The sequence below is a fragment of the Cavia porcellus genome, unplaced genomic scaffold (genome assembly GCF_034190915.1).
Source record: "Cavia porcellus strain 051 isolate PalLab524CR breed Dunkin Hartley unplaced genomic scaffold, mCavPor4.1 scaffold_20, whole genome shotgun sequence".
NCBI classification, from domain to species: Eukaryota; Metazoa; Chordata; class Mammalia; order Rodentia; family Caviidae; genus Cavia; species Cavia porcellus.
Window position 1 is genome coordinate 21600711 of NW_026947503.1, and position 26871 is coordinate 21627581.

The following is a 26871-nucleotide window of genomic DNA, read 5'->3' on the forward strand; positions in this document are numbered from 1 at the left end:
TATTTTTGTCTTTTGTCATGGTCCACAAAGAGGATTCAGAAAGGAGGAAGCTCAGATGACAGGTCTAAGGCTGGGAGATGCTACTACTACAGATAAACTAGGACTTCCTCTGCCCCCAGATACCCTAGGAGGGAGCTCTGGCAATGATGATTAGCTCAGCCTGTGCAGCAGGAGTGGGGCACCCTGGGGACCAGGTTATAGTCCAGGTAAAGGATTGAGAAATGGGAAATGGGACACAGATCTGAGTGTGGGAGAGAATTCTGAAGAGTGTCAGAATCTAGGAGGCCTTGGCCAGCTGAGCCAGCAGATTCCACAGGATGGGCCAAGGGCGCATGCTGCTTCCTAAGGGAGCTTGAGTTTCAGGTCAGTATGATCCCCCAATATGATGCACAGGGCACCAGCAAGTGACTTCTGCTCTGCCTCCAGTCTGAGCTCTTGGTTCGTGATTCCATATTCATTTTGCCTCTCCAAGCTACTGGGAAAAAAGAGAGAACACTTTTCTCCAGGGTTGTTCCTTCGCCTGCCACCTTTGTTTAGACAAAATCAGGTGTGTTTCCAAGTGCCACATTCAGTATGACTGAGTTCAGAACAGGATAGAAATGAGCTCTGGAAACTAGAATTCACATTAAATGCTTTGTTTTTAACCACTATTCTCCACTCCTCATCCTTGTTTTGTTTTGGCACTGCAGACATTTTTATAGTGTAGGGCTTCAAGAGAGGTACAATCTTTTCAAAGGAAAAATCCTACAGCTTGCCTAGTCCAATGCTAAGCTCCAAAATATGCATGGATCTGGTGGCTATACTAACTCAGCAGGTGCTGCCTGCTCTAAGCCACTTTAGAAAGTCACAGTATGTCCCCTGGATAAGCTCACAATCTCTAGATAAATGCCTACCCTGGAATCCTTTCTGATGGGGATTTGTCAGAAATGATAGGGGCTGCGTGGCTGTCATGGTCAGGTGGTCCTTAACAGGGTGGAAAGATGCTGGAGCCATACATGGGTGGGGCTACCTCTGGAGATGCCCACTCACTGCCACAGTCCACAGGATTATTGGTTATTATTTCCTTGGAATTTTCCAGAATAAGAGAGGTCAAGTTAGGGGAAGATTTTTTAAGCTTTCCAATGAAAGGGACTTTGTCTATTTTATTCCCAGATGAATTTCCACCATTCATAACAATGTGTGCCTTGTAGGAAGATGCTCAACTATCTGTTGCTGTTGGCCATGTTGGAAACTGTATTTTTAAAAAAAAAGGAAACCTGCTCATTTTACAAAGGAGTGAGTCACAACCAGACAGCGGTGAGTTCAACAATTTATTCTGTAAATTCTAAACTCAGCCACTCCATTCTGTGAAGCCCTTGCTGCATGGTCAGCTCCCCAAATAGAGACAGAGGAATGGAATAGATTCAGGTAGCTACACTCCAGATGGTAAAATGAATCAAAAACCCCTGTTCTAGCCGATTTACTTCTCCGCTTTGAATCTACAACACCCTGGCTTGAGCTGCAGGCTCATCCCCACTGTGTTGCTCCTAGGATGTAGCTGAGTAGACTATAGTGTAATATCTTAGAAGTCACAGGGATGGATATTCAAATCCTGATTCAATCACTTCCTACTTGTAGGCCCGTAGGCATGTTACTTTAAGGCTCTCAGCCTCTCAGGTTTTGAGGTGCAACATGAATATACCACCATATTTCTCAGCGTGTTGTTATGAGGATAAAATTAAATGATATGCATGGTTTTTAGATTCCATTTATCATGTACAAAGCCTCCTAGAGAAGTGTCTGGATCAGAGTAGCAGTTAATAGATTTTAGTATTATTGATGGGATTGTTTTCTTTTCTTGGAATGTTTCCTGTACCACAACTTAACTCCCCATTCATTCTGTAAAATTTAGCACAGCTCTACAACATTCTTTTAGAATGATATAGTGCCCTCTCAGGAGAGCCTGTCCTGTGTTTTCCTTGTAACCTGTGCACATATCTGTCTGTGTATAACTGTCTATTCCAATATCTATCTCTTCTCCAATCTGAGAGCTCCTTAAAGCCAGGGTACCGTTTTACTTATCCCCTTCCTTCCAAGTTTATTCAATTTTGATCGAGCTAGGAGTTAAAGTGCTTGCTGGGAAGGTACTGTTGCATCATTTAAGGAATAAAGTATGGTCACAGATAACAGGGATTGAGTTCAAGGAAAAAGAGAATTGCAATAAACCCTGAGAATTCAAAAGACGAGAAGGGAGAATTAGGCAAGAAGAAAAGAAACTATAGTTTCATTATATAGTTTGAATATTTGAATCCATTCCAAACTCATATGTGAAAACCTAACTCTCAGTGTGGAGACTTTTGGAGGTGATTTGGTGGTGAAAACAGAGCTTATGGGAATGAGATTTGTGCCGTGATGAAAGAGATCCTAGAAAGTTAGCTCTCCCTTTCTACTATGTGAAGATTCATCTGTGAACCACAGTGAGCCACATCTGACACTGACTCTCTTGGTATGTTGGTGCTGGATTTCTCATTTTATAGAACTATGAGAAATAAATTTCTATTACTTATCAGCTATGGCATTTCATTGTAATATCCCAAGTTAGTCGAAAGCATTATTATATTACCTATCATTTACTTTGAAGCAATGCTATTTAACCAATATGTTGAAGCATAGTTAAATTTGTTTAATTGATAAATTACCCAAACCATACTTAAACTTAATGTTCATAGTTTCCTAATCCCGTAGGTGTATTTAGGGGGTAGTTCTATTATATTAAAGAGCTGATACTAACACTTCATTTATATTTGTTACCTATAAATTCCACAAGGTTTGTCTGATAGCACCCTAGGCATTAGATTTTATTTTTTTCATTGGTGGAATGAGGGATATTTGTTGGATTCATCAGAAAAGTTGAGCAGGTATCCCTGCCCTTGCATGAACAGAAATTAGCAGCTCATATGCTTTGGAATGGTTCCCAGGTCTTAGAACTCCACTAGAATCTGTGTCCATCTGCCTAAGGAGAATTCTGTCTTTTGACCAATTAACTGACTCTAGCTGTTAGCTCCTTGTCACATCTGCTTCTAGTGAAAGCACAGGAAGCCGGGCAAACCAGAGGTCTGATGTTTTCTGAGCTTATAAACCAGGTGGTCTGATGTTTTCTGAGCTTATAAACCAAGTGGTCTGATGTTTTGTTTCCACTAATTGACAAAAATCTCTGGGTGTCAGATTTCAGTCTGATATTTCCTTTCCTTGCAGTAAGCCACCTGCTGAGAGGTGAAGGAGAGAAGATTATAGCCCTCATTGTCTCATAGTTGAAGGATGCCAGAAAGCTATGAACCTACTACTGTAACAGTGAAGGACCGTTGGTGCAGGTCAGTAGGAAGGACTAGGCTTAGAAAGCAGTGAAACAATGATTGTGGAGAAGCAAAGGTGTGTTGGAAAGACCCAAAGGAGATTAGAATCAGCAAGATTTGGTGGCTAATTGAATATGGTATCAATCCAGTGGGCATGTAAAACAAAACAAAACAAAACAAAACAAAGCAAAGCAAACACACAAGCCCATACGTACATAGAGACAAATGAGTTTGCAAAGTGGATTCCCACAGCCAAATGGTTTTTCACAGCACCTCAGAGAGATGAAACTGGGAGTTATTTGAAACAGAAGGAGCCAGATGTGGTGGTGTACATTTGTAATCCCAGGACTCAGGAAGCAGAGGCAGGAAGATCGCTGTGAATTTGACGCCAGCCTGGGCTACACAGTGAGTTCAAGGCCAGTCTGAACTACACAGAAAGATCCTGTCTAACAAACAAGATAAAAGGTAAAAGAAGAGATAAACAGAAAGAGCTTTAAAAAAAGTATCAATGATGTGCTCAAAGACACTGAGCTAGGAAATTATAGTGCCGAGATCCATACAGAGGTTTTCAGAATCAAGCCAATGTCTCTTTCCATTATATTTTCTACACTCAAAGATTTTAAAGCTGGGAGAAGTAGAGAGATTGGGACAGAGAACAAAGAGAATGAGAGAAAGGGAAAGAGGAGCCCCGGAAAGAGCAAATTATGAAAGGTGGTGGATAGTTCTTCCTTCACTTGTAAGTGTGTGAATCTACATATCTGTGGACTTGCTATCTCCTTAAAGGTGCGTTCTTTTACCTCATGTGATTGCTGACAGCTCATGTGACGGATGCATGGCTTCTCTGCCCAATGAGCACTAGCCGCTTCAGGCTCTTTCCTAAACTCAAGGACATTTCTTCCCTGGAGTCCAAGAACTCCTTACAGTTCATGCTCCAGACTGCAAACTCCTTGTGCCCTGTGTTTTATTTGGGGCTCTTTGTTTTGTATGCAAACTGACCCAGGAAACAAAAGTGGACACCCTCTTTAGAACTTAGGTTGGGAAAATGGATTTTCTGTGCACCAAGGATAAAGAAGACCAAAGCCATAGAATACATTTTCTTTGTATTTGTCCCTGGTACTTGCTGAATCTTCAGGGTGTGGTACAAAACACCATTTATGGTCATTCAAAGCTGCTTTGTTGAACAGTCTCAGTATCTTCTCACCATTTTGAAAACTAAGCCAATAAATAAGATAGCTATCACTGTAATTTTGATGTCCAAAACAATAACACAAAGATGCCTAGCTTTGCTTCTTCTTTGTTAACACTTTAATTTGACAGGTGCTCCTGGGGATTTCTTTTTTTCTTTTCTTTTTTTTTTTTTTTTTTGTATTTTTACTGGTACCAGGGGTCGAACTCACGACTGCCTGCTTGCAAGGCAGGCACTTATGCCGCTGAGCTAAGTCCCCAGCCCCTAAGAATGCAGATTCCTGGGTCTGGCCCTGCTTGGTCTTGATTTTGCAGATGGAAAAGAGGGACAGTGCTTCCTCCAGAGAGTTGGCTGTATTTATGTTTAACAAGCTTTTGCTTTTTTGTTCTAGAACAGGCTAAAGACTTGATTGAAGACAGATCTTTCCTTTTGCTCTTTGCCAATGTCCATGTGGTCTTGTTCAATTGGAGCCACCCTCAGAGCACTAAAAAGTTGCCTTGGGGCTTAGGCTAGCCTTGCTCTCCACCGGTGCATCTCTATCTAATGCTTCCATTTGGCTTCAGCCTTCTGTTTCTCAGTTGACCTTGACAGATTTAGAGGAGTGCGAGCCTAGGGGACCACCTGACTGGGCACGGGCTCTGGGTAAGGGGCTGAGGTCCAAAGTATGGTCTGGTCTCAGAAAGTAGCTCTAAATAGAGAAAATGATCAGGGACTTGTCTTGGTTACTTTTCCCTTGTTGTTGAGACAAAATACCTGACGCCCAAAGGGAAGCAAGGAAAGGTTTATTTAGCTTACAGTTTTTTGGAAGTTTTAGTCCATACTCAGCTAGCTCTAAGGCAGGATGGCATGGCTGAAGGGCAACCATTCATGGCAGCCACAAGCAACAAGGGCAAAAGAGGGGAAAGCACGACTCCTTCCTTCCCTTGTAATGTATGCAGGCTCTCACCCCGGTGGGTGCAGCGCTCACACCACCAATCCCAGCACTAGACAACGAACCAATCACAAACACTAGATTCAGCCACTTCCATGACTGCATGAGACTTGGGGGGCCACCCAGACATAAGCCATAACAGGGACAGACTTGAGTTAGGAAATTTCTAGGCTTATCTGAGGGGTGCTGGTAGAAAGTGATAAAAAGCTTGATTACATTTTACTTATTTATCTTGGTTTCTGTTTTTTGAGGAATAAAAAGTGGTCTGAGAAAAGAATTGGAGAGGTACAAACTATATTATTCTTTCTTTCTTTTTAATTTTAATTTTTATTAGTAGATGTTTGCAGTACATAATGACTACATTCTTTCTAGGGAATTCGTACATGTACATAAAACATCTCAATTCTTTTTCTCCCCTTATCTCTACTCTGTCTTTTATTTTGTCATTATCAGATTCATTTATTTATCTTATGAGTTATTATAAAGTTAATTGTCACATTTGCTGATCGACAACAACTTTCTTCATTAGATGGATTCCTAAGTATTTCATTTCTTTGTTACAATTGTGAAAGCTGTTATTTCCCTAATTTCTCCCTCAGTGAGTTTGTAGGAATACAATTGATTTTTTAAATTAATTAAGTCTGTTGATACATTTTAGGTATACATAATGATCACATTCATTACAAGGAATTTGTACCTTTTCATGATAAAACTTGATTCACTTTTTCCCATTCCCCCACCTTCTCTTTAATCCCTCCTACCTCCTTATTTACAAAAGCTTTGTTTTCATTTTTTCCATTTTTTCCCATAATTATTTTTTCCTTCCTTCCCTTTTCCCTCCCCCCTCCCTAATTTCCCTTCCTATTTGAGCATTTTCTTCTTATTTCTCAAAATCTAATATATTTTTGTCCTTATTTACACTTTCAGTTTAGCCCTTCAGAGAAACAATGTGGTATTTACACGTGTGTATGCGATTTATTTCACTTAAGAATATGGCCTCAAGATGTATCCATGTACTTAGAAATGTCTCAAGCTTATCCTTCCTTATGGAACAGTAATAATCCATTGTATAAAATAACCGTATCTTTTTTATCCATTCATCAGTTGACGGGCATTCAGGCTGTTTCCAAGATTCAGCTATTACAAAATGTGCCACTATAACATGGGTATTCATATATTGCTGTGGCATGTTGCTTTGAATTCATTTGGAAAGACACTAAAAAAAGAAATAGCCAGCTCAAATGGAACTTCTGGTCCTTGTTTTTGGGGGAATCTCGACACTGATTTCCATAATGACTGCGCCAACAGTGGAGAAGGTTTTATTTTGTCCCGTACCCCTACTAGCATTTGTTATTGGTTGATTTCTTGGTAATGGCCATTCTTTTTGGTGTTAGATGAAATCTCAGTGTTGTTTTAATTTGCATTTCTCTAATGCCCAATGATGTTGAACATCTTTTCATATATTTATCTGCTGTTTCTACATTTTCCTCTGAGAAATTTCTATTCATTTTAGATGCTTATTTTGGGATTGCAATTTGGGAGCTCTGATATTCATTTGATATTCTTTCATCTGAGGAATAGCTGGCAACAACTTTTTCCCACACTGTGGGTTGTCTCTTCACTTTGTTGGTTGTTTCTCTTGCTGTGCCTAAGGTTGTTGATAAGAGAGACCCTAATTATTAATTATTTGTGATAGTTTCTGTACAATTGGAGTTTGTTCATAGTCTTTGCCTACACTAATGTCTTCAAGAATTATACATATTCTATCTTCCAGCAGATGTACTGTTTCTGTTTTAATATTTAGATCTTTGATGCATTTTGATTTTAGTTTAGTGCATAGTGAAAGATATGGATCTAGTATTAATCATGGCATGGAAAAAGCTAGTTAATACAGCACCATTAATTAAAGAGGCTATCTTTCTCCCAGTGAATGTGTTAGGCACCTTTGTCAAAAATTAGGTGTCTATGTGTGACTGGATTTGTTTCTGCATCTAGTCTGTTCCACTGATTCTTGGATCTGTCTTGTGTTTTTTGTGCCATGGTGTTTTTATTGCAGTAGCTTTGTAATATGATTTCAAGTCAGGAATTGTGATATCCCGTGCCTTGCCTTGGTTGCCCAGAATTGACTTTCTTATTCTATCTCTTCTTGTTCCAAGAGAATTTTAGGATGGTTTTCTCTAATTTTGTGAGATATGCTATTGAAAGTTCAATTTGAATTGCATTAAATCTGTATAGCAATTTTGGAAGAATGGCATTTTCATTGTACTGATCCTTCCTATCCATGAGTGAGAAATGTCTTTCCACTTTCTGATATCCTCTTCAAACTCCTTTTTCAGAGTACTGTAGTTTTCTTTTCTTTTCTTTTTTTTTGTCTTTTTCGTTTTTATCGGTACCAGAGATCAAACTCACGACTGCCTGCTTGCAAGGCAGGCGCTTATACCGCTGAGCTAAATCCCCAGCCCCCAGAGTACTGTAGTTTTCAATATAAAGATCTTTTACTTCCTTCATTAGATTGATGTTTCAGTTTCCTGGGTATTTCAGTTTTTAAGATGCTATTGTGAAAGGTATTGTTCCCCTAATTGCTCCCCCAGTAAGTCTTTTGTTCATGTACAGGAAGGCTACTGATTTTTGAGTGCTGACTTTGTATTCAGCTGCACTACTGAATTTGGTTGTTAAATCTGATGTAGTTTATGTTGTCTTCTATATAGAGTATCATGTTATCCTCAAATAATGATAATTTAACTTCTTCCTTTCCTATCCTTATTCCTTTTATTTCTTTCTCTTGTCTAATTGTGCTGGCTAATGCTTCTATAACTATAAGGAAGTGGTGATAGTGTCTTTGTCTATTCTTGATTTTTGAGAAAAAGCTTTCAGTTGATGATTTAGTATGACGTTGGCTGTTTGTCATCGATGGCTTTTATTAGATTGAGATAAAGACCTATTACAATTTTCTGTAGATTTTTTAAAAATCATGAATGTGTGCTGTACTTTGTCAAATGCTTTTTCTGTGTCAATAGTGATGATCATGTGATTTTTGTCCTTGGTTCTGTTAATGTGGTGTCTGGCATTTACTGATTTGTGTATGTTGAACCATCCCTGCATCCCTGGGATGAATCCTACTTGGTCGTGGAGTACTGTAACCTTCTTGCTGGTTTGCTACATTCTTTTGTGAATATCTTATTGAGGATTTTTGCATCTATGCTCATTAAGGAGCTCGACTTGTAATTCGCTTTCTCTGGTTTTGGTGTTAGAGTAATGCTTGCTTCCAGGAATGCAGTATTGCCTCCTTTTCAATTTCATTAGAGAGTTTGAGGAGCATTGGCAACAATCTTCTCTAAAGTTCTTGTAGAATTCAGCAGTGAATCCATCAGAACCTGGGATTTTCTTTGTTGGTAGGTTTTTTTTTTTATTAAGTAATGTTGGTTTGTTTAGAATTTTTATATCATCTTGATTTAGCTTTGGTAATTCATATGTGTTTAGGAATTTGTCCATTTCTTCTGAATTTTCTATCTTACTAGAGTAATGATTTTCAAACTAAAGACTAATTATTTTCTGAATTTCTGCAGGATCTGTTGTGCTTCACTCTTTACCCACCTCGTTGCATGGATCCAGGTCTTTTCTTTCCTTCTTTTGATAAGTTTGACCAACGGTTTGCATATTTTACTCAGTCTTTGAAAGAATCAACTCTGTTTTTTAAACAGCAAAAGGAAGAAAGTCTACTTGTATAAAATACTCACAAAGATATGGAGAAAAGGAAACCATGCACTCTCTTGGTGGGAGTATAAATTAGTTCCGTGATTATGGAAAACGTTGTAATCTAGGTTCCCGCAAAACTTTTTTAAAAAGTGAATTGCCTTATGATACAGTTATCACACTACTGGAAATACCCAAAGAATATGAAATCAATATTTTTATGAGACATTTGCCCTCCCATATTTATTTCAATACTATTTGCAATAGTCAAGAACTGGAAAGAACTTTAGTGTCCATCAACTGATGAATGGCTAAAGAATCTGTGGTAGGTATACAAATGGATATTGTTATGCCATACAAAAGAATGTTCAAAGGTACATAATGGAGAACCACTCTGCCATAAAGAAGGGTAAACTCGAATCATTTGTAGATAAATGGATGTATCTCAAGACCATAATTTTTTCCAATAGATTTTATTGGTACATTTTTGATATGTATAACCACCACATTTGTTATAGAGAATTTGCACCTCTACATGATATAACTTGTTTTTCCCCCATTTCCCTACCCTCTTGATTCAACCCTTCTCCTCTCTTCATTTACAAAGTCATGTCCCCATGTTTTCTTGCTTTTCTCATTTTCTTTTACTTTTCTTTCCTTTCTCCCTCATTGCTATCTTGTTCCCCTTCCCATTTGAACATTTTCCTCCTATTTCAAATGAATTTTGATCCTTATTTACACTTTCAGTTTCTCATATCAGAGAAACAATGTATTGTTCAACATGTGTGTTTGGGTTATTTCTCTTAGTGTTTCCATTTTCCTGGAAATGTCTTGAGTATGTCTTTTTTTTAGGACAGAGTAGTACTTCATTGTAGAAAAACCCCATATTTTCTCTATCCATTCACCAATTGATGGGCTTTTGGATCTTTTCCAAGATATTTTATAGTTTTTTTATTTAAAAGATAGTAAAATATAACAAAACAAGACAAAACAAAGCCAATCAAGACAATGCAGTGAAGTTGGTATGGAACTTCAGAGCGGGATACCAGGATAACAATAACGGCTACCATAATATATCTTGTTATCTTCACGATAGTTGTCCATTCAATCAGGTAGAGCAAAAATCAAACAAAAACCAGAACACTATAAGCCAATCAAAACAGAATATCGAATAGAGCAAACAATGAGAACAAAGCCAAACAGTGAAAACAATATTGGCCTTCAAAGAAAGATAGAAGGAAATCCCCCATATTTGCTATATTGCATGCTGCCATCCTCCCGAGAGATGCTCAGACCTTTGGCCCCAGGTCAGCATAATCATCCAAACAATACAAGCATTTAGTTCCTTTATGTATCTTAGTTGCTATTAACTCAGGCTGTGGGTGATGACACGGGATGTGATGTTCGATTCTGAGTCCACGAGCAGGCAGGATCATGGGAAATGCTGACTTTCCTCTCCCTGGGGTTCTCGCAGCTCACGCCACTTACCAGGAAGGCTGACTCCATGCTTTCTTGGTTGGTCCTCCATGTCCCAGCATGGCTGATTCTCAGGAGACACGAGTTTTCTCTCTCTCTGGGTGCCTGTTAGCTTGTTCTGCTTACCAAGAAAGCTGTCTGTTTGTTTGCTTGTTTGGTCCCCCAAGTCCCAGCATCTTTTTTCAAGATTTAACTCTTATAAACTGTGCCACTATAAATATGGGTGTTCATATTCAACATCATAATTTTAAATGAAATAAATCAGGCACAAAAATTTAAATATCACATTGTTTCTCTGTGTGAGAAACCCTAAAGGAAAACAAGGAGTAAAGTACAAAATAAGTCCTGGGAAGTGGGAAGAACACGTTCAAATGAGAAGAAACTGTTGTTCCAGGAATAGCAGCAGAGAGGGATCACCAGGCAGGGTAGGCAACTGAATGGAGGGGAAAATTGGGGGACAAACAGCAGGAGGATAGCAAGGCAGAGTCAAGCCAGGACACACTGATCATAACCATTTATGTATGTATATGGCCTCAATTTACCAGTAAATAGAAACACAGGGAGAGTGAATCAAGGAACAAGATCCATCAACATACTGTACATAAGAAACACATTTAACTCAAAAGGAAATTCATAGGCTGAAAATCAAAGGTAAAAAAACAATGTTACATGTGACAGGAAACCAGAAAAAACAGGGAGAGTTTGCCCATCAACGATACAATAGATAAGACAGACATGATATTTTTATACAATGGATAATTATTCAGCTACACAAAAGGATAATCTCGAGGCTCTTATAGATAAATGGATGCAACTTGAGATCATTTCCATGGATAAAATAGTTTGGACTTGTATGACTGAACATTGTGTTGTCTCCCTAGCATAGAAATCTGAAGTTGTTAGTGGGATTCAAAATGCACAATGTTGTGAAAGTGATAGGAGAGGAAACATCTGGAAAGGGGGGCGGTGGTAACCAATGTTAATTACTTACCTTGTTTTTAATTCCTATATCATTTCATTGTTTTTTTAGGTTTGGTTTTATTCTGTCTTGTTTGACTTTATTATGTCTGATGGGATGGGCAGCTATTTTGAAGATAACAAGATATATTATAGTGGCCATTGTTGATATCTTATCTGCTTTTGAAGTCCTATAAGAATTTCATTGTTTTATTTTGACTGGTTTTATCCTGTTTAGTTTTGTTTGATTTTACTATATCTGATGGTATGGACAGCTATTTTGAAGAAAATAAGAGACATTATGGTTGCTCTTGTTGCTTTCCTGTTATCTTGTTCTGAAGTCCTGTATGCTTTCATTGTTCTGTTCTGATTGACTTTATTCTGTTTTATTTTGTTTGGTTTTATTCTCTTTAAAATAAAATTTTAAAAAGTGAGAAAAGGAAGAAGAGAGTGTAAAGGGAAGAAAGGGAAATGGGATTTAAAAAAATGGAAGGAGAAAAGTAGATATACCTTCTGGAAATGGGGAGGCAAGAAGGGTTGAGGGAAGGGGAGAAGAATGGGCAAAAAAGAATTAAGATATATTGTATATATGTACTGTCTTGGTTGCTTTTCTCTCTCAATATTGAGACAAAATACCTGACTCCCAAGGTTAGAGAAGGGAAGGTTTTTTTCAGTATGGACTGAAACCTCCAAAATTGGTTAACTTCAAACAGCAGGGTGGCGTGGTGAGGCTGCCATGCATGGACACTGCAAACTGCAAGTGTGAACCAAGCAAAAGAGAAACATGCCTTCTTACCTGCCATTACACTGTATGCTAACTCTACCCCTGGGAGGGTGTAACATGCATATCCTCCATCCGAGCAGTAGACAATGAACCAATCACGAATGCTAGATTCAGCCATGTCCATGATTGCATGAGGCTTGAGGGCAAGCTAACACAAACTATAACTTTAGGGTGGATTGTTATGGATTAAAAACTGTTGGTCAACTGAATATCAGCTGAATTAAATCAGCATGGTGCTGAGTGTAGATGGCCCACCTGAGGAAAGTTGCCAGCATAAATAGACATGTGGAGAAGAAGAACAAGGCATTGTGGGCTCTCCTAAATGTTACTGTTTTAAGCCATTGGTTCTCCTGGAGGAGCTCATCATACTGGCTTCCTCAGTGTGAGTTCAGCCATTATCATCAGAGGAGCTCGGGAGAGCTTGTCGCTGACAGTGTCTGTCATTCACTTTGGGGGAGCTTCATTCCTTACATTGAGCATCACTTCCTGGCTCCAGAGGGAAATATGTGTGCTGTTTAATCTCCAAGAGAAGCTTATCACGCTGGCTTCCTGGCATGTACTTGCCTGTTCTCATCATCAGATGAGGTCGGGACCTCCATGTCACTGAGAATTGCTGTGATACTACTCAGGGCAGCCCTGGTCCTTATAATGAGCATGACTTCTTGGCTCCAGTGTAGAACCCTCAACCTAAAGGCATGTCTCTCTCCTTTGCTTGGTTCGCACTTGCTGTTTGCAGTGTCCATGGATGGCAGCCCCATCCTGCTGGCATAGACTTCCTATCTTCCATCATTGACCTTTGGGCCTTCCCAGTACAGATCCACAAAACAGACTGGCTTGAGTCCTTGCTGTGGGCTCTAGACCTCCAGCTGGACTCATTGGAAGCATTGTCATGGACTCTGGATCTTCAGCTGTCTCATACAGGTCCTTGGCTGAATATTTTGGGTCTTTAGTGTTGTGGACAGATTTCCTGCACCTTCCTGTGTTTAACTTTGGGTGACCATCTTAAAATAATATAAATTCTGTGTCCTGATTGTAATTATTCTCCCCACAATCCCTGACTACAACAGGTACCAATTTCCAATGATGAATATGAGCACTTTGCATAGTAAATGTTTACTGCTAAAAATGCAAAATTTTACCAGCATAATAGGCTAAAATGCATGTAAAACATATAAGACACACTGAATCAAGGTAACTTCAGATATGTTGTCTTCTCTCTCTCTCTGTCTCTGTCTCTCTGTCTCTCACTCTCTCACTTTCATACTGTCTTATATTTCTCATTTTATTTATATGTTGAGCATTTAAACTTTTGTGTCTGATTTATTTCCCTATAGTCTATTTCTATACTTTCACCCTTCCTGGCAAAACCTAGCTTCAATGTAAATGTCCTCAGGTGGACTGTGTTAGTCTTCTTAGATATTTACACCCCAGTGTCCATGAGTGCATTGTGTCTTCTTTTGAAGTTATGGAAGAAAGAATGATGTTTAGAAAAGAAAAGCAGAAGGGAAGTGGCTGGAGTGATGGATGGATCCACTGGCTCTCCAGCAGCTTTCCTGGATACAGGGAAGCACACGGCCTGGAGGCAGCTGCACATGCAGCAGGGTGAGGCTATAGGGAGCAATGGTGACATCTTCTCTGGAATATGTTTCTTGTTAATGGCTCTAGTGGATCTCCAGGTGCATCTCCACTTCTTTGAAGTCTTTTTGACATCCCTCGTTAATATTTATTTAAATGTGGAGAAACTTCATCAGTAAGCTATATATTTGTGTGAATATGCAAGAAATAATATTGTCATCACTGGCTCTTGAATTTTATATGTACAATTTACAATTTATCATTTTAATCATTTTTACATACATTCTTCAGTTGCACTAAATACATTTACATAGTTATGTAACTATTACCATTTATCTCTTCTCATTAGCCCTGTAACCCACTAGTCTAAACTCTTTCAGCAACATAGAATTTTGTAATATATATCTTCCAGTATATAAATCACTTGCCCAAATCTTGTAATTCCTCTTTCCTTGTATAAAATCAATTACCTTCATTGTATGTCTTAGTCATTTGTGTCTCTAAAAGCCCTTCGCTGTAAAGTCATCTCCTTCATTCCTCCCAGCCACAAAGTTTATAAACTATAGGGTCATAAGTAAGGAGAAGGAGAAATTACTTTCTTCCAGAAGAGCCCAGGAATCCAAAAATTCAGGAAGAGTTCCTGAAAGGTGCTTTTTATTTACTGTGCTAATTGTTAGCTGGTGCCTCTAGATTTTCCTTCAATTACACCTCCTCCCCGGAGAACTGCAAGACCAACAAACCACAGCAACATGTAAAACCCTTGCTTATTCCTCTGCTCTAAATCCTCCCTTTGTTAGCTTTGCACAAAAGGTCATTCTTCTGTCTTCCTCTCGGGTCCTGCCATTTCCATTTTATCTGTGGATGCTGAAGGGTTCAATCCGATTCCTCCATCAAAAGTGAGTCTCTTGGCAGAGAACTGTTGAGCCTGTTCTTCTGATGAGGCCAGGGACAGCCCTGGGTAGCTGTGAGGGATGGATGGTGGGTGGGGTTGGGGGTGTAGCTACATTCAGGATGCTCATGACCTGTCCAATTTTAAGACCACAGCAAATAGCAAGGTGGATTTCTCCCTGTCTGCTGGAAATTGGCTCCCTCAGCAATCCTCTAGCTCGTAGGGAGACAGGCTCAAGGTAGCTAATAAGTAACTTGATTGCAATTTTTTATTTAACAATGTGAACCTAACAGGCAGCTTAATTGTGGCTGCATAAGTGAACCATGTAATCACAAATTGGGCCCTTTATATCTGTCACCTGCCACCAAGAGAAATGTTCTTTCTTGTTGCTTGGGTTAATGCTGAATTAAAAGGTTTTTAAAGCTAGAGAAGTGAGAAAAGCAAATAATTTTCTTTTATTTTTTTATAATATAACAATCTCAAAGATCCAATCTTGCTTGAGTCATCCAGCAATTCTCTGCTTCTTTCTGGATCCTGTGTTTGCTTACCAGTGGGTATCTAAATCCCAGCTACTGACTATTGATCGGTTTTCTCATTTAATTACCCAGCAGAGTGTATTCTCAACCAATCAATTTTGCTCCTGAAATGCCACCATCCTGCTTCAGAGGGAGGAGGCAATCAATTAATCCTTGTTTGCTTTTTAATTCCTGTCCTGAGCATAGTACATTCACACATAGGTTAATTTTTAAATCCACTTTCCTCTTACTTCACTGTTTTCTTAATATCACCCTGGAAACCTCAGTGACCCTAAAACCCTATCAACCTCTTCTTATTGCTTATGCAGCCTCATTAAATCACTTAGCAAATACGTGGCTTGGTCATTACCCAGACTTCTGCTGGTAACAATAGTCCAAAGTCCCTTCATTTTTTTTTTTTTGTCACTGTCTAAAGTTCCTAAGGCCAGAGGTATTCAGGAATTACTAACCCCTCTCCATTCTTACCTCCAGTACAGAAGGGAAAGAGGATGTCTTCCTAAGTGTGCCGTACTGGGGTCTACCTTGGCAGCCTCTTTTTCTTTGGATCCAGCAAATCTGTGGGCCTATGTCTCTCTGAATTTTAAAGGATTTATTAAATAGAACTATGCACTATAGTCAGGTACCCTGGAGACTCACACAAGCACTTCAGGATCAGGGCTCTGCACTTCCTATTTCTAGCCACGTAGACAAAATAATCATATTAGTGTTTAATGTTGCTTTTTACCTAAGTTTAACATCAGAATGTTTAAGATTGTATCAGGAACAGCAGCGTGGCAATCAGAAAGGGAGCATGCACTCTGAGAAGTAAGTGCCTTCTATTCCTAACACACTGTCCCTGACCATCCTGTCCAGAGTAGGGATTCAGAAGTGTTAAGCCCTAGCACCCTGACCCACCTCTTCACCTACAAACGGCTTGGACTGCTTTGTGCTGGTGAGCCTCATCTGAAACGGCATCTTCCAGTGTGGTTCACTTGGGTATGACCCTGCAGTCGAAGATCAGTCAGAAAAGCTCTAAGGAGCTCTGCTGGGAATTGTTCACAGCAGCTGAACAGTCTACCTGTATTTGGCTAATGTGTATTTCCTTTCACCTGATAGAGTGCAAAATGCCTTCAAATCCAGGAAAGGATCCTCAAGGGACAAGTGTGCTCCATTCTTTCCCAGGATATTAAGGCCATGGGACTTGGCTGTTTGCAAGCTTCTAAGCAGTGTGATAATGCCTGCGAGGAGGCAGGCAGTCAGTCTCCGGGGGTCTTTGATCTTGTATTTTTCTGCTGCAATATTTAACGCGTTAGCTAAAAATAAATAGACTGAGAGCCATTTTTGTGAGGCCACTCATAAATATCAGAGCACTCCTAGGGTCTAATAAGTATTAGTCCTTGCAGTACCCAAGAGAGAGGAAACTGAATGAGGCTTCTAAGTCACACTCCCTGATCAGGTACAGCTGTCCCCAAGTCCTGGAAGCTGTGACCAACGCAAGTCTGACCCTACACAAATTGTTCCAGAAGGTGCTGATAACATGTCAGAACTGTGCAAAAGTTTGTGTTATGTGTGAAAAGACATTTTAAACTGGAGGAGAGACTAACAAAGCTGTGGCTGGGGTGAGGGCAGAAGCATGTCCCTTGGGCCAGTGTTTTCTTTCAGATTTACAGGGCTGCAATGGGGTTTCCTGAAGCGCCCACTTAGGATGTTTCTGTCTTTACCCTCATATTCTCTCAATCTTGTATGAAAAGCCACCTGGATAGAACAAGAGTGAAGATTTGTATGTAAACCTAAGACAACAGAGTTAGAGTGAAAAATAAAATGTGAATCCCCTAGGAAAGGAGCCAAAGTCCTCGTCCCACTGCGTATGAAAACACTGACAGTGAGGACAATTTTATATGGTATTATACACATAAAAGTTTATGTTACAGGTTTTGCAGCTATAAAATCCAGGGAGACAATTTAGCAGTCATTGAGACTTATATAAACTCTAAATTGTATAAAACCACATGGAAGGGAACAACTGTATGAGTGAGGAGTTAACAGTGGTTATTGGTGGTTAGCAGGGATTGAATGAATCAGTGTATCAGTGACTAAATAATTAGGAAGATATAGAGAATCCCATATACCTATATACATGCACATATGCAAACATATACATCTATTTATTTGCTTGCTTATTTATTTTATATCCTCTTTTTCATCTTGGATGCCCCTGGCAGTGTGAGCCTAAAGAAAGTTATTTATGTGAAGTATCCTTGAGTCTTCAGGAGCTTGAAAAGAGGGCAGAACAGGAGAAATGAAAGCCAGAATGTGTGGAGGTCTAGGCTTTGGAGAGTAAGTACCAAGGTAGGATTTTCATGAGCAGAATGCCATATCAGCACATGGTTTGACTAGTATGCATACATCCAGAGAGCCCAGGGATTAATTTGGTGACCTGGAAAAATACATTGGAAACTAGGACTCTTAAAGAAATTTGAAGAGACTTGTGCTTAGAACAAAAAGCAATGCATTCTCAGGTGATTTAATCAATCCATTGGGAACTGGGACTGAGTCTTAGGGTAGCTTCCAGAAAGACCTGGGACATCAGCGCATCTCAGTTAAGCTGAAACTGTCTCCTGAGTTTCCTATCATCACAGGCATCTGATGTGGAAAAATTGATCTGAAATACTGAATATGAATGGTGCCTTGGATTTGTGGAATTTCTTGCTGGAAAGGTTCTAGGGCATGTTATGCATTATTTCTGTTCTTATAAGTGGGGAAATCCAGGAACCTGAACCTGCACTTTCCCTACGAGTCTGTGAAGAGGCAGAAAAGATCCCAGGTCATCAGTCTGGGGGTAACAGTAAGAAACAGAACTGCAAACCATCTTGAACAATCTGAGGGTTTATTTTTGTCAGATGATAAGCAATCCAGAAGTAGACAGTTGGGGGCATTGGTTTAGGTTTTAAAGTGCTGGGCTGTGCTTTCTGTGAAGTGATGGCTTTCCCTTTAGCTTCAGTCACAAAATGCCTGCTATAGGAAAATAGCCGTGGCCTAGGAAAGGCAAGGCACAAAAGCCTTGCCAGTGATTTCCAGATTAGTTATATTTTTTGAAATTGTGTCACGTGGCCACCCTATCACTGAAGGAAGCAGGAAAGCATAATTTCTTCAACTGGGTGCACTCAATTGCTTCAGGTCTGTCTAATCAGGAAGAGTAGTAGGATAGATACTGTGTAGGGAGCTACCATTCTGATCTACCGTGGGCCACTAGCAAACTACCCATATTTTCTTCCCTTCTGGATATTTAAGAGATGCTTGTGAGGAAAAACTATAGTAAATGCCAACCTCCGACCTGTTTGTGATGCTCAGCTTTGAGTACCATTGGTTAAATCCCACCAACCATGAGACTTTGCCTTGTGGTTTCCAGTAGAAATTCTTACCTACGGAGGAGTGGGCAGTACTTTAATAAAGCAATGGATGTTACAGGTAGCTTTCTTTTTCTTCTTCTTTTAAAAAAACTTCCTCTGAAGACCCAAGAAGCCTGAAACTTGTCCCCAAAAGAAGGAAGAGGCAATAGTGTGACATCTAGAGCCTGAATTGGGGATAATTGGGAACAATTTCCATGTGTACTTCTTTGTTGCTACTGAGCCTACAGTTCGGGTTATGAAATACAGAAACTAGGGTATTCATTCCCATCAGGAGAGAAACAGATGTTCCATACACATGTATCTGCTTAAAATGGCAACAGCTACCAGAAAGAAAATAGCTGGAATAAACAAAATGCTGGAAAAGTAGAAGAAAAAGGTAAAAGGAGAGAAAAACTTCTTCCGAGGCCACATTAGGGAACTTTACATTGTTTGTTTCCCTCGCTCCGAGTCTGCCTACCGTTCTGCAGACCCCAGGACATACAGTGCATTGGTCTACATGTCCAAGAATTCTGCATTAGGAAGTTCTATTTGTGAACCGATAACAATCTTTCTTATGCCACTGACTGAGAGAAAATATTTTCAAAGCACACATCTCGTAAAAGACTTGGAATATATAAAGCATTCTTACAAGTCAATAATAAAAAGATAATTGTGTTAGCATTTACTAGACAAACAGATATAAAACAAGATACACAAATGTAAAAGACATTACAAGACTGGCTTACGATTGTCAGCCACAGAGTTCGATGAGGAAGCGTGCATAGGTTGTCTGCATGTTGGAGACTGACGGGTCCAGCTGAATCAGTTAGTTAAACATTTGATCTTCTCAAGTTGAAAAAAATGTATCAGCCATAACAATAAATAACTTGATTAAAAGTAGACAGAAATGCTAAATAGAAACTTCAGTGTAGAAAATGGACTGATGATAGATGAACAATTGAAATGGGTTCAGTGTCACTAATCATTAAGAAAATGCAAAGCTAAATAAGATCCACTGTATCTAGTACAGCCAAAACTAAAATAATTGACAATGCCAGATGATGGTGAGAATTAGATTTACTCGAACTTCTCAAGTATTGTAAAATGGTGTAGTACTTTGGAAAAATTTTAAGTTTCTTACGAAGTTAAGTATATGCTTCTGATATGATGCTGCAACCTCACGAATTATTTGTAATAACCCCAAACTGGAAATAACTCAAGTGTTCATCAACAGATAAATGGATAAATGCATAGTGATAAATTCATATAATGGAATATTACCCAATGATACAAGGAATGAACTAGTATGATGTACAGCATGGACAAGTCTCAAAAGGATCGATTCCAAGTGACATAAAAGACTAAATGCTGTATGATTTTATTTATATTCTAGAGCAGACTTGTCTAACCCTTAACCTATAGGCCACATGGCCCTGGACAGCTAGTAATGAGGCCCCATGAGATCATAACTTATAACACTGTTCTATAATTTCCAGTGCTGTTTTCATTACTTGATCATATGGTGCTGGAGTGCTGATTGTCTAGGGACGCTGTGTAGGGAAGAGCACCTGGCAGTGCTAACTCTGCCTCTGTTCTTGACATGCAGTCAATCCCACTAAAACCGGTATGTATCAGATGTTACATACACTTGTGTGATTTGGCATGTAAAATGAGGCAGTTACAGATAATAGTTTTTCAATCTACCTATACTTGTGTGTGCTTATGAAAACAGGCATTTATTGTTGTAAAGCAGTCATGTAAGTTTTCTTATTTAATTATTAAGCATGTATTATTTCTTAGAATAATTAAAATACAGGCAATATAAACATGTTTAAAATAGCTTTTTGTTAATACTATTGTTATAATTACAAATACAAAACTGCTAATAGGAAAATAAGAATTATTTATTAATTTTTGAATGTGTAGAGTTGTAATCAAGCATTCAGTTCAAAGAAAACTTTGATCATGTCTCTTTGTAAGACCTATCTTACTTTTGCTTAGCTTCATAATCATACCTTATTCACGTAATTGCTTTTGGGTAGTATGTACATTTGTGAACAATTATTTAGAAAGACAAAGCATGTGAAGGCTAAGATGAGATCAAAACTTTGTGATGAACACCTTGAAAACTCACTAAGAATTTCAACCACTTCTACCAAACCAGACATTAATGTATTATTGTCACAAAAAAGGTCAAATACCCCCAGAAGTTTTGTGTTTATGTTGCCCTGGTTTTTCAATGTTATAATAAAAATATTTTTAAAAGGAAACTGTTTCTTATGCACATTAACTATGTTATATATTTTATATGCTGCCCAAGACAATTTGTCTTCATTCAATATGGCCCAGGCAAGCCAAAGAGTTGAACACTCATGCTCTAGGGGAAGTAGCATATTTCTCTCACCTCTCATGGGTTCTTATTTGTAATGCACCCTTCTGACAAGATTGATCAGAGCACAATACATAAGCAGGGGTTCCTCAAGAGAATGAGTGGGTCTTAAAGAGATGCTTTGAATTCCAGCTCATGTAGCAACTTCAACAAGCAAGAGTAACTTTTTAGGAAAATGATAAGAGAAAGGCCTGAAGTTTCTAAGACTGGTAATACGTGGGAAGGTAAGTAAATGTCAAATAAAGACTGATTTGAAAGATTACTAATGAAAGCTCCTCTCCAGGCCCAAAAGCTCTAAAATTATCTTCAGAGGTTAACATTTGTTCTTCCTGGTAGAGGTGGACAGGATACGTTAGGACTTTGTCAATCAATGTCCTATTTTCAGAAAAATAGAAGGCAAAGAACTTTCACTGCTTGCTTCTTCTTAATTTCCTTTAGCTCAGCAATCTCTCATATATTTTGGGGTGTATCTACTGTGCTCCCACAACATGAAGTTGTAGAAAAGGCAAAACTGTGATGAAGAAAACAGACGAATAGTTACCAGGCCCTGGGAGCAGGGAGAGAGGGGATGACTGCAAGGGGCATTAGGAAACTTTTGAAATGATAAGAATGCTTTAAATCTTGATTATGGTGATGGTAGGTAACAATATTCATTTGTTGAAGCTCATCATATTATATTTAAAAATGGTGAGTTTTAAAGTATATAAATTACATTTCAACAACACTATTTAAGACATAAATTTGGGCTGGAGATTTGACTCAGTGGCATAAGTGCTTGCATGGCAAGCGTGAGGTTGTGAGTTTGATTCCAGTACAAAAAAAAAAGACATAAATTCCCAACTTGCACAAGGATATAAAAACAAACTCGTTTTACTCTACTCATAATGAGAGTACTAGGCAGATTACTCATAATAAAGAAACAGACAATGAATTAAAAAACAGTGAACAAAGGGGCTGGGGATTTAGCTCAGCGGCATAAACACCTGCCTTGCAAGCAGGCGGTCATGAGTTCGATCCCTGGTACCGATAAAAATGAAAAAGACAAAATAAAATAAAATAAAATAAACAGTGAACAAATTTTGAAATGAATGTGCAAAAGAAAGGAAAATTGGTTTTCTCATAATATGTAAAGCAGTTCCTAGTTGTATGTATAAATAAAGGCAAAATAAAAATTAGATATAGGAAGTAGGGGAGATAGATCTTTTTCAAGTGGGAAGGGGACAAGGGAAGGAGGGACAGGAGAGGGGAAAAAAGGGAAAGGGAATGAAAAATGCAATTAAGTTGTATTATATGTATGCTCCAAGTCCACACAAGAAATGTAAATATTATATACTACAAACGAACACTAATTTAAGAAACGAAAGTATTTGTGTATCTATAGACAAGAGTGTCATAAGACTGTCATGCAATGTTGTCAGATACCTATACATTTTACAGTCATTGTAACTCCTGTGGAATCAGAATTGGATCATAAAGAAAGACATTCTACAGTCAATGTCTAGTTTTCCTTGGAAACATAATTTTTTCTCTACCTACTGATTATGGAATGTCTTCCTGAACCCACACTGAGAAAGCAGTTGCCTTTTTTTTTTTTAGATTTTGCCACTGACCTTTACATGTCTTTTATATATCTCTTTTTCAAAGTTAATTCTGCAGCAAAACTCTCTCTCCTCTAGAGAATATATTCATCAAAGAACATTTCTGTAGGAAGCAGATTAATTTCTCTGAACACCATGAGTGACTTGGCTGCCACACGTGGCAGGTGGCTTCTTGGATACCAACCACGGTCCTACTTCTTTGGAATATCATTCTTTTGGTGAGAATATGCAGAGCTGTACTGAAGCATAGCACTAGCTTAAGCTAAGGTTCTTATTCTCAGAGCCTCTCCATCCTTTCATTCTGCAGACTCCAAAGGTTAGAAGACAGTGATAAATCACACTAATAACCTGCACTTTCATAGCCTCAGAACTCAATGCTCCCTTGCAAAACTTTCATACTTTCTTGAATTGATTTTTATTGCAAATCCTTATCTTCATGTTAATAGCACTATCTATAAAAAGGATAGTTGAAAGAAATTTAATATACATGTTTTATAATTATATGGAGGCTCTATAACCAAGTATCTAGATAAAATACAAGTTATTTTTAAATTAAGTTTGTGTTCTTCTTAGAATGTGGGAAGAGCAGAAATAGTCATAAACAGACTTTGGATGAGATCCTTGCCCTATCACATACTATGTGACTCTGAGCAAATTACCTAATCTCCACATCTTTTCCTTTATAATGAGCTTGTTATTAGGATTAAAGGGACAGGCATATAAAGCACTTAGGATAGAGACTGGCATACCAGAAGAAATATTGAAATAATCAACCGTAAATTACATGAACAGGATAGGTGTAAGGAGGACGTTGTTAATTGGTTTTGCTCATTGCTTATCACACTGCCTGAGTTTTGTATTAAAGTTTAAATATGTACAAAATGAATGTAGATATTATCATAGTCTTCTATGTTGTCAGTTTACTTAATGAACTCTATCATCATGTCTAATAGTAAATTCCTCACTAAGTCAACTTCCAGTGGAATCTGCTCAGTCTTGTAGTCTTCAAGGCTATTTGTATTCTTATTCTTAGCGTTTATATTATTAGTGATTGACATTTCTTCATCTTTTAAAAAATTCTGTCCATATATTTAAATGAAGGTCTGCAGACAGATAAATGGGCAAAATACATTTGACCCCTTCGAGTTTCTCATAATCTAGTGGATCAGGAAAATCAAGACAAATAATAATGAAAATGTTGAGAGAATATTTCATGATATGAGTGTGGATAGAATGCTTGATAGTTCATGTAAAGGGCTACTACCAGAGTGAGGTTATAGCTCAGTGCTAGATCATTGGTTCAGCATGTGCAAAGTCCTGGCTGACTCTGCAGCACTGAAAAAAAGGAGATGGTGTTTCAGCCAAGTCTTGAAAGATAGTAGCTATTAGCCAAGCAGAACTCTTCAAGGGCATTCTAGATGAAGTACATGTTGAAAGACACAAAGACAAAACAGTACATCTTGTTTAGATGAACTTCAGGTACATTTAAAGATGTTGAAATTTGAGAAAAAGGAAGTACTAAAGGTCAACTCACGAGGGTATTAGCAGTCACACTAAGAACTTCGAACTGTGTATTGAAGATAAAGGTGAGTCCCTGAGTAATTTAAACCTGGAAGTGACAGCAACCAATATTCTTGTTCAGAAATAAAATTCTAGTGGCAATATAAACTAGAGAGATTGCATGTAGAGAAAGAGATTAGGAAGTCACTGGCAAGAAATTATGAAGGCCAAAGCTGAAACAGGTATGGAGGGAATCAGGTAAACATTTGCTATAGGCAAGAAGTAAAGTTAGAGGAGAAATAAACGAGTTCCAGGATTGTGGCTTCACTAGTGATACTATCAACAATGAAAGGGAATATGAGAAGAGTAGCTATTGGTCAGACTTGAACATATTGAGTATTTGCAATATCTAACTGGAAATCACCTCTAGACAGATGAGTGAGTGTAGAACCTGGAAAAGAAAACCGTGGCTAGTGATTTGTTTGTAGTGCTGTGGTTGAGAAAAGCTTGTGTACAGATGATATTACCTAATTACATTTGGGGGAATCCAGGCAAGAAATCCAAGGATATAACCTAAGAGAGCCCTTAAACATGGGGCAGGTGGAAGAGTTAGTAAGTGAAATATTGTATGGCCAGAGGTAGGAGAAACGGTTGTGTAAAATCGAAAGATGTTAAAGCAAGGAGTCATTACTAATCTGAATTATTGCATAAAGGTGAAAAACTAAGAGCCAACAGTATTTATTGGTGATTTCTAAATCATGTTCACATTACCCCAGGGAACTTAAGTATGGTTCTGGAGAATGATGATGACTCCTGTGTTCTGAAGAGTAAAGTCCATCACAAAAGCTTGATTGTGAAGACAGGGAAGAGGATGGGGAGTAAAGACATGGGCCAAAGAAAGGCTGCTCTACACATTGGTGACAAAGATCTGAGGATAGGTATCAGTAGAGGAGGAAGACCCTTCCTTAGAGTCTTTCTAGAAATGTAGCTGAGGAGAGTATTGAATGCTGTAACAAAGGACACTACATTTGTTCAATACAAATATTTTCCTTATTATAGGAATGAAGGAAGATAGATTCTCAGAGGCAAAATTGATGTACCTGGAGGAAAGGAAATACTTGGGGCATGTTTTGCTTCTATCATTCAGTCCACTGTTCCACGAAGAAGTCGGGCTATTTGTATGGGTAATGTCTGAAGGCAGAGCTCTGACTTTTCACTTCAGCCCTTTAAGAACCAGCCCCTGCACAATGTGAGTTTGTTTGGAAGCAGAAGGCTCCTGGCTCCACACAGATGATGTGATCCTTGTTTTTTGATTCTAAACATCACATCTAGGTACGGTGATCTGCAGTACAATGAATGCCTTATCATCTTTGGGACAGTCCTGAGGCGTTGTGAGCAGATAAATCTCAAGAAAGTTTAGCCAAATTCCACTTCACCTTTGTATAACAACATACTAGAGTGTTCTGGGGGCTTTTAAAATCATATCTACGAAGTTTCTGAGAGTCCCCTGTATTTAAGTTTCAGGATGAAAAATTATTGAGACTGGTATTTTGATTCTATTATCAAAGCAAAAATATTTTTTGTTATCAGTTGTTACCAAGAAGGAGGACAATTATTTGAGATTGTTAATACTTAATGTCTAAAACTGGAATTTACCTGGATATCTGGTGTTGTGAAATGTGTCTTGGACAATGCTGTGGAAAATTATAAAGTGACTGTTACCACATATTCTTGACCAGATCTGCCTAGTATTTCAAGTTATAACTATTTTTCACCTATCATTGACCTGGAACAGCATGAAATCATGTATTATCTGGACTCTTTCTTTAGAAGAGATGATAAACAACATTTACTGAGTTTTCCAAGAAATTATTGATTACTTGGAGTTCCTATTGCAGCCAAAAAGGCAAAGTTGGTATGAAAAATAAAAGAGATTCATCAGGAAGTGTATACTAGTTAGTCGACTTTTAGTCACTGTGACAAAATACCCGAGAATAACAATTTAAAGCAGAAAAAATTTGTTTTGGTTCACAGTTCCGGAGATTTCAGTCCACAGTTGACTGTCTCCACTGTTTGGGGGCCTGTGATAAGGCCAAGCACCTAGTAAAAATGGAGTGATGAACCAGAACTGCTAGGCATATTGTGTTTGGTAAGGAGAGAAAAAGAGGATAAAGAAGAGAGAAATAAGAGGGAGTGGATATCTCAAAATAAATAAGCCAGTACTGTATGTATAATGTTTGAATGTATATGAGTACTTTTTAAAAAGAATGAACATGGAACAATAATAATTGTTGTAGTCAGGAATTGTAAGAAGAACAATTGTTTATAGGACAGCTGATTTATAGTATTATTTATGATAGTCACCAAGGAGTCAAATACAAAGAAAGTACAGGAAATCTGCCCGTACACTAAAGACCTAGAGAATTCAGCAAGAGGGCCTGGATCCTATGACAAGAGGGAGAGGGAGAAAAGAAAGGGAAGAGGAAGGGAGAGAGAGATGGAGAAAGGGAGGTGGGGAAAAGGTCCAGGGATAGTTTGAAAAATCATCCCCAAGACCTCCTCCTTTCATCTTATCTTCATTCTGTCATGTTTCAGAGATGCCATTGCATTAGGAATCCATCAGTGGATTAATTAACCAGTGAAGTTAAAGCCCCAAG

At 38.5% G+C, this 26871-nt stretch overlaps 1 long non-coding RNA gene across 3 annotated transcripts in view; it reads left to right on the plus strand.

The window, feature by feature from the left end:
• The window catches only part of LOC134471767 (uncharacterized), a 105798-nt gene that overhangs the window by 8844 nt on the left and 70083 nt on the right, over positions 1 to 26871 (plus strand). For 2 of the 3 annotated variants that reach the window (XR_010041393.1, XR_010041391.1), the window contains exon 2: positions 1153 to 1296. This is a non-coding gene — a long non-coding RNA (uncharacterized LOC134471767). Of the gene's footprint in view, positions 1 to 1152; positions 1297 to 3234; positions 4214 to 26871 lie in introns of those variants that run through there. The other variant, XR_010041392.1, reaches the window with a different exon arrangement.